The sequence below is a fragment of the Pollicipes pollicipes genome, unplaced genomic scaffold (assembly GCF_011947565.3).
Source record: "Pollicipes pollicipes isolate AB1234 unplaced genomic scaffold, Ppol_2.1 Scaffold_4219;HRSCAF=4965_pilon_pilon_pilon, whole genome shotgun sequence".
NCBI classification, from domain to species: Eukaryota; Metazoa; Arthropoda; class Thecostraca; order Pollicipedomorpha; family Pollicipedidae; genus Pollicipes; species Pollicipes pollicipes.
The window spans coordinates 9770685-9783250 of NW_023596448.1; positions in this window are offsets into that span (position 1 = coordinate 9770685).

Consider the following 12566-nt stretch of genomic DNA (forward strand, 5'->3'; position numbering starts at 1 on the left):
ATACGGTGGCGTAATTGATGCACCCGGCAAGTGGTGTACTCAGACTTTCGGTCAGGAGATGGGGGTCATGTGGTTAAAATTATATGACATAAAACGACGGCTGATGTGGAAGGCGGTCGATATCGGACGGTGTACGCAGGATTTCGCCCATTTGAATCAGTGGGGGTCTCCAAACCTTGATGTGGAATGTGGGTAATATCGCACCCCTCTTTGCAGGCACGTACTGCAGTCTTCGGTTATTTTTATTTCGATTCGATATCGACTGTTTTCAGAGACTCGGCAGGTACTGCGCGCGAAGCCAATGCACCGCGAAGGGTTGACGTTCAACATCAGCTTTGTTTTACGCAACAAAGTGGTTTCTCGTGTTTTTCTTCGCGACGCAAGCCACCACGTGGGTCCCATAAACTGACATGGAGAGCGGCAAGAACCACTACAGTCTAGGTCAGTCCCGGATAGAGCCGAAAGATCTGGGCTGCGCGGGCAGAACGGCGGACCCGCGGCAGATCCGCGTCCCCTCGGAAGGGCTGCGCGGGCAGAACGGCGGACCCGCGGCAGATCCGCGTCCCCTCGGAAGGGCTGCGCGGGCAGGACGGCGGACCCGCGGCAGATCCGCGTCTCCTCGGAAGGGCTGCGCGGGCAGAACGGCGGACCCGCGGCAGATCCGCGTCTCCTCGGAAGTGCGCCTCTTTCATACACCAGCCACCACACGGCCATCCTACCTGGCGAATGTGCGTTTGCGGTTATGGTCGTTCGTTGGCAATGCTGCGAAATCGTTGAAAACACGTCCCAATTCCAATTATTTTTAACAAGGCGTTCGCTCCTTGCGTCTTATGTTCTTTCTAGCTGTACATCCAACGTAGGCCCATAAAGGAGAGTCTGGCAGGAGATGAGAACATGAATATCATGATGGTTGAACATCCAACAGACAGATCGTTTGCCAAGAGTTTAAGGGAATGTTCCGAAGTTAAAGGTATTAAAGCAAACATCAGATATGATGCAGTATGCTCACTTAGTTTGCTTTAAAGTGTAAAATATTGCTCTAGGCAACACAATTTCATTGGTTAGTAAATACGTCATCGTTTGATTGTGTCATGCCAGAGATGTTGCTTTATATACTTTTACGTGGGCCCCATCCCACGCCCATGCTGACATGAGCTCCACCCCCTCCCCCCCCCCCCCCCCCCCACCCCAATGCTTTTCTGAGCTCCCCCGGTGTATGTGAACAAAGAGTGAATACGGAGCCAAATGAATAGAGAATAATGACCCTGACTACTCGTATGCTAGGTGGTAGTTGCCTAAAAGAATCACTATGAGTGTCATGTTAATTCTGTACCAAAATTATCCTGTATCTTATTTATGCGTCATGCTAACTCCTATATGCTAACCTAGTCTGCATGTGTTTGACAAGTTTTTCGAATGATAGCACCTGAATTGGGATGAAGAATGAATCGACTGCAATATGCGCCAATTATTAAAAGCACGGGGTGGCCAAGACAAAAACTAACACGAATTCTTTATTTTTAGTGGAGAGTGTATCTGCCGCATCATCGTGGCTGTTGTGGTTATACAACATGATCAGCGATAGCAGGAGTGATGAATGATTCTTTACTAAGATTTACTTATATGTTTCTTGTCTGTGAACTTCATCCTATTCTAAGCTTTTCCCAGAGAAGCAGCTCAAATTAACTTGAAACGGGAAGGGATTCTTTTGCTGTAAAAAATATGCGAAGCATTCTGTTTAAAAAAAAAAATATTTGAACTGCCAGGATCTTGATTTAAGTGGATGAAATCCGTGACAAATCAGCTTTTGGGGATGGTTTTGTCAACTTTTCCGGCTGAGCACCCAATGCCGACTTTGGAAAGCCACACCCTGCGTCGTGGAACATCCTTACGGCGTCGTAACCACTGGTAGACTGGCAGTGTTGGTATTGCCAGTGGAGCGGGCGTTTGCACTTTCTTCTCGCATTCGCTTACCCGGGTGTGGTGGTACTCTGAAGTTATTAGATTTCTAGGTTTATTTCCGTAATAGCTACCACTGCCCAAACTCACGTATTCTGAAGCACAAACTGTGATTCGTGTGAATCGCAACCTGCATGCAACGTATTGATTGGCCGAAGGCCAAATGATGTCCCTTGATGCGACGATTCGTGCTGACGTACCAGAGAAACCAGTAATTTGATGACAATAGCTTTCTTGACCTGGAACGTTATATGGCCAGTGAGATGGCAGTATTCACGTGGCATTTCTATGGCGCCACGCGTGCCTGGATGGCCATGAAATAGTTTGTGCACAATATTCTGCACAAGCTAGTAGGTGTTGGCTCAGAAATAAGACAGATCTTAGAAGGGAAATGGCTGTAGGCCGCACTGAATGACTTAAAAGTGATTATATCAGCTCAAACCCATTTACAGCTGTGGAAAAAAATTTGAGGCACTCACATCATGTCCTAAGGTATCTCACGTGCTAGAATCGCGTTATCCACGGTTGAAATACGAATATCACACAGTTACGAATGAATCGTTAATTTGCGCCAAAACAGTACGGGGTGCACAGTTTCTCATGCCTGGCCTGTGGTGGTCTCAAACGCCACACGTGTGTCCTTCATCCCCAACACCTTATTTATTCAGTGATCAGAACGGGAGTCGATAAGCGGCACCCCTCTCCGGGCACGGCACTAGCCCGCGCGACTCCACAGAGCGTCTTCAATATTCCGGGGCTGTGCCGCTGCATTCACGCGGCTGACGCCGGCCCCAGTCGGAGCTGTGGGACGCACATCTGGGGTGCCGGTGACTTCAAGCACGCTGAGGAGGAGCTGGTTGGTGGACGAGGCGTCTGTCGATGGCGCCGAAGCACACTTCGACACGAGTTTTGGCGACGCCTTCCGCGGTCAACGGGGCGGTGAAGTTTTCATTGCTGATTTCGAGCCGCGTTCGCAGCGACAAAACCCTTCGCTGGTCACCACGCCGCAGCATTCACTTCATTCACGTGGTGAGGCCACCTGCGTCGGAGAAGCAGCTGGGTTGTCGTCAGCTTGCAGACAACTCGCCGGTGTAAGCTGGGCTGCTTCTCCAGGCGAAAATGTGTTGGGTGGTGGGCTATGCTTGGCTGTCGGTCTGCAAGACATGCCATGGCAGCTGATGAAGATCACCTCAAAGTTCTCAGGGATCTCCATCTCCTGTTGAGAGAGCACTGGAAGCCCGCTTTGGCTGACTTCCCGAAGCCAGCTGGGTAGCACCGAGCTGGATGAAGCCGTATGCATTGACAATTCTACCCTGGGATACAGGCAACGACAGTGGCAGGCGGCAATGCCGGTAGCAAATACGAGTGCTTCACGGTCAAAAAGTGTTTAACTATTCCGATATCCAGCGCCTCCATCTGGTCCGCCTTTAGCAGACGTGCACCTGGCTCCCAATATCGATTCCTGGCTCCTATCTTAAAAATGAGACCCTGGCCCTGGGTTCTGGTCCCGGCTGGCTTTCATTAACACCAGATGGTGTTTCCTGGATTCCAATGACTGCTTTGCAAGCACCGGACCCTGGCACCCTGGGTCATGGCTGTTTATGAGATGTGCGTGGAGGAACAAGTAGTCGGCAAATTTGTTACGACATCAAAATATGCTGGTTCAGTGGTGGGTCCAGGATCTCGTCAAAGGGGTGACCCTGGAGTTGGGGCGCCTTTCCCCAAAACATCTTGGGCTTTGAATCACTACATTTTATAATTTGTGTGCATGCTCTCTTGTATACAGAAGATGTTCTTCCTGCGCGCAGCCCTAGACAACTAGGCATGGTAGGCAGGCACATACAAGAAACGTGTTCAATTTCCCCGGATTTATGGTGGATCGTTGCCAATTTCAGGTTTTCAGAGATTTTTCAAGTATTTCGGAGAAGATGTAGCGAAATGGATCAAAAATGCCTGCTAAACTTCATCAAAATTAAGCACAACACTTAATCCCAAAGTTGGTAGCGACTAATCAGATTCTAGCGGCTACCCATCTAGTCGATGTTGTAATCAGCTGATGTCTGACGACTAATGCAGAGTTTTTGTTTTCACTGCAAGATGAACGAGTGTGAAGTAAGTTAGCATTCAAAATGGGTAAGACGCAAAAGTGTAGCTACTACCACAAGTTCAACAACCAACGGAAATTACATCTATGACGTCAGCGGCGCAGACATGTTGCCCAAATGTGCAAAAAGATTATGGGAGCACATTGGACAGCTGCTCTGTGCGGCAATGACGCCAGGAAAAAATAAAATCGTTTTCATGCAGACATGGGACTTAATTACGCGGCCTAATTAAGCCAGACCCGATCAGTCGAACAGACGAGACACCATGGATGACGACAGCGCTGGCACTCACAAGCACATGTGGGGATTTCGGCGACAGAGTAATGTCCTTCCGACTTCATCGGGCTTCTCAAGGAGCACAGGGCCCCCCGGGCAGACGATGAAGAACCCAAGCACAATGCGCACGAATTGATGCCCCCCGAGCGATTGAGAGTGTCTTGCAGATAAACGAGTAGAGCCTCCGACAACAACGTAGGATGCGAGCCAAATACGACGCGCATCTTCGCGAATAACGGCGCCCAAGCATGGAGGAAAACGCTGAAACGAAGTCAACCAAATAAAATCGAAACGAAATCCGACGAGTGTGCTGTGCTGGCAACTGATAGCACAATACTAGTGCTACCGAATGTACATGATCGCAATATTTACGTTTAATTGGAAGTATTTTCCCGGATCGCAGTGTTACGGCCATCACGCTACAGGCAGGCCGGCCGAAGTGAGCTGAGTGCCGTCAACGCTGATTTCTCGTCACCCGATCAGAAATTTTAATTACTGGCCAACAGTGCCCCACAGTGACATGGTGTGTACAAGGCTGCATATTGATCATTAGTGCAAGGGGCAATTGTAAACAGAGAAGGCCCCAACAGGAGTGCAGGGTCCTCCACAAGTAAGATGGTAATTGGCCTAGACCAATGCAGAGGACGCCTGGGCATCACTTGGCCACTGTGATGCCTGGGCCACTGTGCGTTGACTTATATGGCTCTTAGTGACAGCGCTATGCCCTCTGAGCGAGGGGAAAGAGCCCCAGACTAATCTGCTGTAGAACTGGACAGGTGAGGGCATCCGGCAGCAGGTTAACATATGAGACCTCCGGTAATGGCGTTTTAACGAGCCTCTCGGGAGAGTGGAAAGAATTCGTGAAGGAACCATGATCAATCGAGAGTGCCCCGGCTGAGTGCCCCGGCAGAGTGCTCCGGCAGAGTGCCCCGGCAGGTTAGCGGATGAAGACCAGAGAACAGGGAAGATTCATTCGAGCAAATGCGAATAAACAGGAGTAAGGTGGAAAGCTCCTTAGCGATTGAAATGACAAGGAAGCAGGCATGTATGGCTCATGGTAGCAGTGCAGCCCCTCTGGACAGCGAAATGAGCGTTAGAGTCGTGCCAATCCCCATTCTCTCAATCAGCGAATGCTTACTTTTTCTCCACATGGGACATTTAGCTTTGCTTGCGATAAGCAGAGAGACGGAGGGTGAGCAAGGAGGGGGCGGACAGGGAGCAGGTTAACAGACCAGGTTGGCAAAGGGACGGACAGTGGGCGCAGCGACGGGCATTGGGCAGAGGAACGGACGAGGTGGGCAGAGGAAGGGAGGGTGAGCGGAGGGACGTACGGTCAACGGAATAACGGGCAGTGATCGAGAAGCGGGCAGTGGGAAGAGGGACAGTTAACAGAAGGACTACTTTCCGCGTTCTAGGTCATCTGGAGGCCAAAGGCATCCATATTTTGCGTTTCGTGTTAAAAATCTGCGTTTGTTTGGCCAGTTTGGAGCCTCGTTGGAGCCCAAGGACCCCTTCGGCACCCAAGGGGTGGCTGCATGGCTCTGTAGCCTCCCTCTGGATCCACCACTAACTGGGTCAGGAGTGCTATCATCGTAGTGGTCTGAGCATGTTAGGGCTTTAGACATTTAAAATGTTGTGTTCTCGCATCGACATACCGAGACATTGAAAACCAACGATGTTGGCTCACATGTGTACGATTTTGTATTTACCGATACTAGCACAAAACACCGTTATGAACACAAACCGTCATCACCAGGTTCACGAATGTGAACTAGCATAACCAAAAGGCAGTCGATATGATAAACCTACCGTGAACTGACGCCTTGAGCCGCGGGGCAAGGACACATACCCTGTCTCAATTGGTTTCATTGTGTACATTTTTTCAGGCGAATCACGTTGTAACATTGGCAACGGCTAACCGTTTAATGGATATGGTCATAGACATCTCAGGCCACGTATGAGGTGAGCCCAATCGTCAGGTGACATTAGGTGTCTATGATTGGAACAGTGAAGCTATTTTCCTGCACATGTAGTTCTCCATTCCAAGGAGATGCCATGCATTGTTTGGTGCGGGCCTACAGCAAATGAGCCGCATGTTGGAGTTTCTGGTGGCGTGTATCGTTTATTAATGTATGGCAACACGCTTCACATACGGCGGACTCATGCTGTGTGAGTAAGGCTGAGCACAAAGCTGGACAGGATTTCAGTCCACTGATGAACATACGTTGCTCCTCGCGGTTTGCAGCATAGATAATCTTCTAACATCCATAGGTCGCCGCCGCTGAAACAGAGTGATCTCAGCACCCCAATGTCACGCAGGAGACCGCCGCACACTAGCTGGACTGGTCAGTCTATGTGCACGCCGCACTCTGCGATGGTGATGGGGCGGCGGGGAGCGTACTGCGCCTGCGGATCACCACTGCTGGCCAGCCGCGCCACCTGCTCCAGCCCGTCCACCACGTAGCCGAACACGTTGGTGAAGCTGTAGCTTCGCACGTGGATGAAGAACTGCGGCCTGACCAGCCACTTGCCGCCGTCGAGTCTGGCGCTGAGGAGCTCTACGGCGCCGGGCCTGGTGAGCAGACGCGGCGCGTCGCCCTCCGCCAGCCGCGAGCACACGGACGTCGCGTCCTCGTCACTAGCTCCCCTGGCGGCGCCCGCCTGCAGCCACCAGCCAGGCACGCAGCGCAGCACGGCCGAGCCGACGTACGAGCCGCGCGAGCCGCAGCAGCTCGCCGCGAACACGCGGGCCAGGTGCGGCGCCGCGTCCGGCCGCGTCTCGATTACCACGCGCGCGTCGCCACCACCGCCATCTGTGGAGAAACGGAGGAAGTAGCGCGGGTAGGTCGCCACCAGGGGCGCTGCGATCGTCATCTTGGGCAGATGGTTCGGGAGGCTTCCGCTGCGGAAGATCCGGCTGCTGCAGGCGTTAGTCACGCTGCGCAGCAGGCTCCGTCGATGTGATCGGCTCGGAGGCAGGAGGTGGCCGTTCGTACTCGTGCGGAAAGTTGGACCTGCCCCGCCATCTGACGGCGAGCACGGGCGACTGCTCGGTGAGCTGCTTCTGGATCTCACTGGCGTGGTCGCAGTCATCAGACAGCATTGCTCGCATTTTTTCTCTAATTCTGTTACACCCTCATCTATTTCATCGTGTTTTGTAAGCAAATCGGTCGCTTCCATTTCGCCCTTGACGTTATCCATTGCTTTTTCAATGGCCTCCTCGATATCATCCCTCTCCAAAGCTGCTAACTTTCCAATAAGAAGGTCCTGGAGACTTTGGCAGGCTTCGATGTCATCCCTGAGCTTAGACAGCTTCTCCGCTTTCGCCTTCCGATGTTGCGTCAGCCTTCTCTTAACCCCGTCGAGTCGGTTTTGAAGCACGCTGATCATCTCTCCCTCCGCCTCCTGCACCTCCCTGACCTTATGACCTTGATCGGCCGCGTGGCTTACCACCAGGCAGTCACGGCACGCCAGCACGCGACACGACCCGCACCAGAAGTGCATCAGCGCGCCATGAGTGTCGCAGCGAGGCCGCTGCGACACCTCTCCGGCGACCAGCCCGATGTTCTGCATCAACACATTCAGCTGGTGATTGTCACACAGGGCGGCGATAGGCGGAACCTCGGCGTCGCACTCCGTGCAACGGAGCGTCGCGCCACGATCGCCGCCGAGACACGCGGCGCAGGCGCTGTGGTGGCACGGCAGAAACTGCGGCGTCCGCTCGAGGAGGTCGTAGCGCTCCAGGCACAGCGGGCAGGTGAGGAGGCTGAGCAGCGCCGGGCACAGACGCTCCGACATCGTCACCACCTGCGGTGGACGTCAGGCGACATAGGGCTTCGTCTTCAGGGTATCATCACGATTGTTATGCAGCGATCTCAGAAAACATATCGTTTTTTTGCAGTTTTGATAGCCGCGCCGCCCAAAACAAAACATGCTTTGCGATTTTTGGACCGGGATTTATAAGTCGGTGAACAAAACAACGTCATGGGAATTTGATTCCGTTGACAACATCTTTGAATTACAAACTTTTACACACCATCCTGCGAATCGATCGGATATTACCAGATATCTGTAGCCTGTACGACACGTTCCATAAGACAATAAGCGTTCGCTCTCGGGTACCCAACAAAGCAAGTTCGTCAACGGCTCACCTGATAGGGTGCGAGGTCCCTGGTTCAGGAGAGTCCACCACCTACTGGCGCTGGCCAGTGTCTCGTCACCGGCGAAGCCTCTCTTTCGAGGAAGCCATGCACGCCGGGCTACACACGAGGACATAAGCGGATCCGGAAACCAAAGAAAGGCGGCGGAGGCCGGGTCATGGTGGGGCCTCTCTTTGGGGGTCAGGCGTTCACCTCGCCGGGTTGCAGACGCGGAACGGCGCGGGAGGAGGGGGAGCCAAGTGAAAGAGAGAGGAAAGTGGAAAGGTAGGAGTAAGGGTGCTCAGAGGAGGACGCAGTGATGTGGGACTGTGAGAGAGTGTGCGATTGATTGAATCTCTCATTTTGTCACTCCCGCTTTCACTCAGATTTGCTCAAATTCTGTTGGCTTTTTGAAGTCAACAAATTGAACGAGCCAGACGTTTAAAGATTGCGTGAAAGAAATCACCAGCGCAATTCATTTAATGATGATCTAGTGGGCTCTTTCCAAGCCGATAACACTCAAGAGCTATGCCGGGTTTCGATCTAAACTCCTGTACGCATTTTGGATGTTGAGCGTTAACCACGTGCGGTGCATAGCTGACAACCACAGACTTTGGCGGCCGCCATGAGCGGTTGTAACTGGTCACCACGCGGGCAAGGTCAGCCCCGAATGGCCGCGTAAGGCGGCTGAATGTACAGCAGGGTGTAGCTGCTGACCGGTTCAGGTGTTTTTGCTCGCATCCTGCTGGGAATGCCAAGCGACAAGTGCACTCGCAGATGAAATGTGAAAGTACTTCACACGTTCCATGCCATTTCGTGGAGCATAATAGATAACGTGACTCACAGTGTTTTAACTGAGGGTTCAGGATTACTCAAAAGCCAGTTTTTATCCCAAATTGTCAAATCTTCTGAAATGCCACACGGATAAACAGATGTTTTCGCATTTTCCATATTTGTTTTTATTCGATGTACGATGCATGTAAATGAGTGACATTGCGATGAGCCCGGGGTAAGGCGGGTGACCCTTTGTCGCCGAGGGGCACCGAAGCGGCTAAGAGCACATCTGCTGAACAGGTACATGTCACCGAGGGGCACCGAGGCGGCTAAGAGCACATCTGCTGAACAGGTACATGTCACCGAGTGGCACCGAGACGGCTAAGAGCACATCTGCTGAACAGGTGCAGCGACGTGACCCTGACTGTCAGACGGCTTCTTGCGTTGGTCAGGGCCCACTAACAATGAGAGGGGTTACGATAATTTACGATGGGGGAACACAATGAGAAAATGGAAGGGCTCTGTGTTAGTTAGGGGCCCCAATCCGAATGGCTCTCCGTCTTATTTCAGCCAGGACCGCCTCCATCAGTCCGCGTTATGAAAAACGGCGAATTGGGCGAGGGTCAAGCACTCCGCGGCCCGGCGCCAGCGCCTCCCAGCCCTGCGTCGGATTTGCTACCTCCGCGGCAAGGCGCCAGCGCCTCCCAGCCCTGTGTCGGTTTGCTGCCTCTCGTGTAGCGGAAAATCGGACACTCCAGTGCCGAATGTGCGCCTACTTTATCGCCGGACACGCAACCACTCCTGCGCTGGACATGCGGTCCCTCCTGTACTAGACATGTAGCCTCTCTTGCGCCGGACACACGGGAGCCTCAGTGCCGAAGGCGCGCCCACTCCAGTGCTGGACACACGGTCTCTCCTGTACTAGACATGTAGCCTCCCTTGCGCCGGACACACGGGTGCCTCAGTGCCGAAGGCGCGCCCACTCCAGTGCTGGACACACGGTCTCTCCTGTACTAGACATGTAGCCTCTCTTGCGCCGGACACACGGGTGCCTCAGTGCCGAAGGCGCGCCCACTCCAGCGCTGGACACACGGTCTCTCCTGTACTAGACATGCAGCCTCCCTTGCGCCGGACACACGGGAGCCTCAGTGCCGAAGGCGCGTCCACTCCAGTGCTGGACACACGGTCTCTCCTGTACTAGACATGTAGCCTCTCTTGCGCCGGACACACGGGAGCCTCAGTGCCGAAGGCGCGTCCACTCCAATGCTGGACATGCGGTCCCTCCTGTACTAGACATGTAGCCTCCCTTGCACCGGACACACGGGAGCCTCAGTGCCGAAGGCGCGCCCACTCCAGTGCTTGCCGGCCGCTCCTATGTCCAACACGCGGCCTCTTGTGTGCCGGACACGCGGCCCCGTCTGTGCCAGAAACACGGCCGCCCTGGTGCTGGACGGCTGCTCCTGTGGCGAACGTGCGGTCACTAATGTGCCGGCACGCGGCCAGTCACATGCCGAATGAGCAGCCTTTTCTGGGACCGACGGCCGATTCTGTGTCCGACATTTGACAGTCCCAGTGTTCGAAACAGTGATGCTTCAGTGAGTGGCCCACCGCCCCTGCAATGAGGCACCGACGCCGCGCGCTCTGAAAAGGTGCAAAACATCAAACTGGCACAGTGCAGGTTAGTGCAACAAGATTACTTGCTGCTTTAACGCAACAGTCTTTTTTAAGGAATTTCCATGCGCCAACGCAATGTTATGGTATTACACCTTGGTCCATTTTTGGGGGTCCTCACTTTGTGGTCGCTAAGTCCTAGATCCATAGCTAGAGCATGTGATGTGCTGTTCGTAAATATGCCCATAGCAGGTTCGCGGGCAAATGTTATGGGTGGTTCAGATATGTTTGTTATCCAAATGCTTCCTTTAAAGCCGCGACTTTGGTCCACGAGCGGCGCTGAAATCAGCATTGCTGCTGAACACTAAACAAGGTCGTGATATAGCGAAGTAGTCGCAGCGCCCTAAATCTGAAACAATCAACCAATCTCGCTGAGCTCGGCTCGTTACGCATGCACTGACCCGTCATCTAGGTCATGACCGTGTTGGATATCTCATGGGCGTAGGAACAGGAAGGGCCAGGGGGGCCATGGCCCCCCATCTTTTCAAGGTGGGGCCAGCAATGTTAATTGCCCCCCCCCCCCACACACACACACACTTTTCAGATTAAGGTTGATTTGGATTATTTTTGCACTGCATTTAACATGCATGCCGATTTACCTAGTTGACCAGTCATCTCCCTTAAGATGAGTCATCTTTTTCGTTTGCTCATTGGCCGTCACTTCGTGCTACAGCCGCAAGACCCACGCCGCATGGCCTGGAGACTGCCACGCCGGGAGTCGATGCTGTTATTGCTATGACTTGCAAACGCGCAAGACCACATTACGTAGTTTTCTTATCAGTTGTTAGCTCTGACAGGATCTTGAGCATTTTGAGACGAACATGGGTTAGCCATGTTAATACAAATTAGGAATCCCATTTTGTCTATAAACTACATTCAGGGAGAACTCAATATCTCTGAAGAACACGGAAAAGCACGGAACTGGAGTCCATGTGACAACTATTGGACTGCCTGCGGTGATCATGGATGCTGTTGCGTCAATGAGGGTTACTACGCTGATCCGGGGCCAACTGTGCGGGTCAGAAGGCCTCCCGTGTCAGGGAGGGGAGCAATGTGAGTATGATATATCCTTCTCATGGCCTCCGGAACGACCAGGAGATCCCGCCCCGTACCACCAGAATGATAGCCAGAAGACGCTTCGCGCTGGGACGGAATGGCCGTTCAGCCCTTGACCGGAAACGGCAACGTACCCCTGGTATTCTACTCAAGAGGCCCCTTGCCCGGAAGGAAATAACGGGTCTCATTATTGGTGGGTAAGGGGTGTCTCATTATTGTCGAATAAGGTGGGTCGAAATAAGCTTAAAAACGAGCAAGGTGATGCCATGTTTGCCCGAGTACGTTCACTTTTTCAGAATGTATTATTGAAACGAATAACATCAAAAGGCTTGAGCATGCCCGCCCGGAATCTTGAGAGCGAGAGCAGGGATGGTCTGGGTTGCAACTTCCGTAGAACCGAAAGGGTTTCGGTCACTGCAAGTGCCACCAGACTGCGAGCGCCATGTTAATCTGTCTTCTGGATAGATAAATAGCTGCAAAAATACGAAAAATAGATATTCTGCATTCACTCTTCCAGTTCAACCACCAGATTCCACCCCCACTTCGCGGCGCTTTAAGGGCCAATCCGTTCTTTTTATCAGTCTAA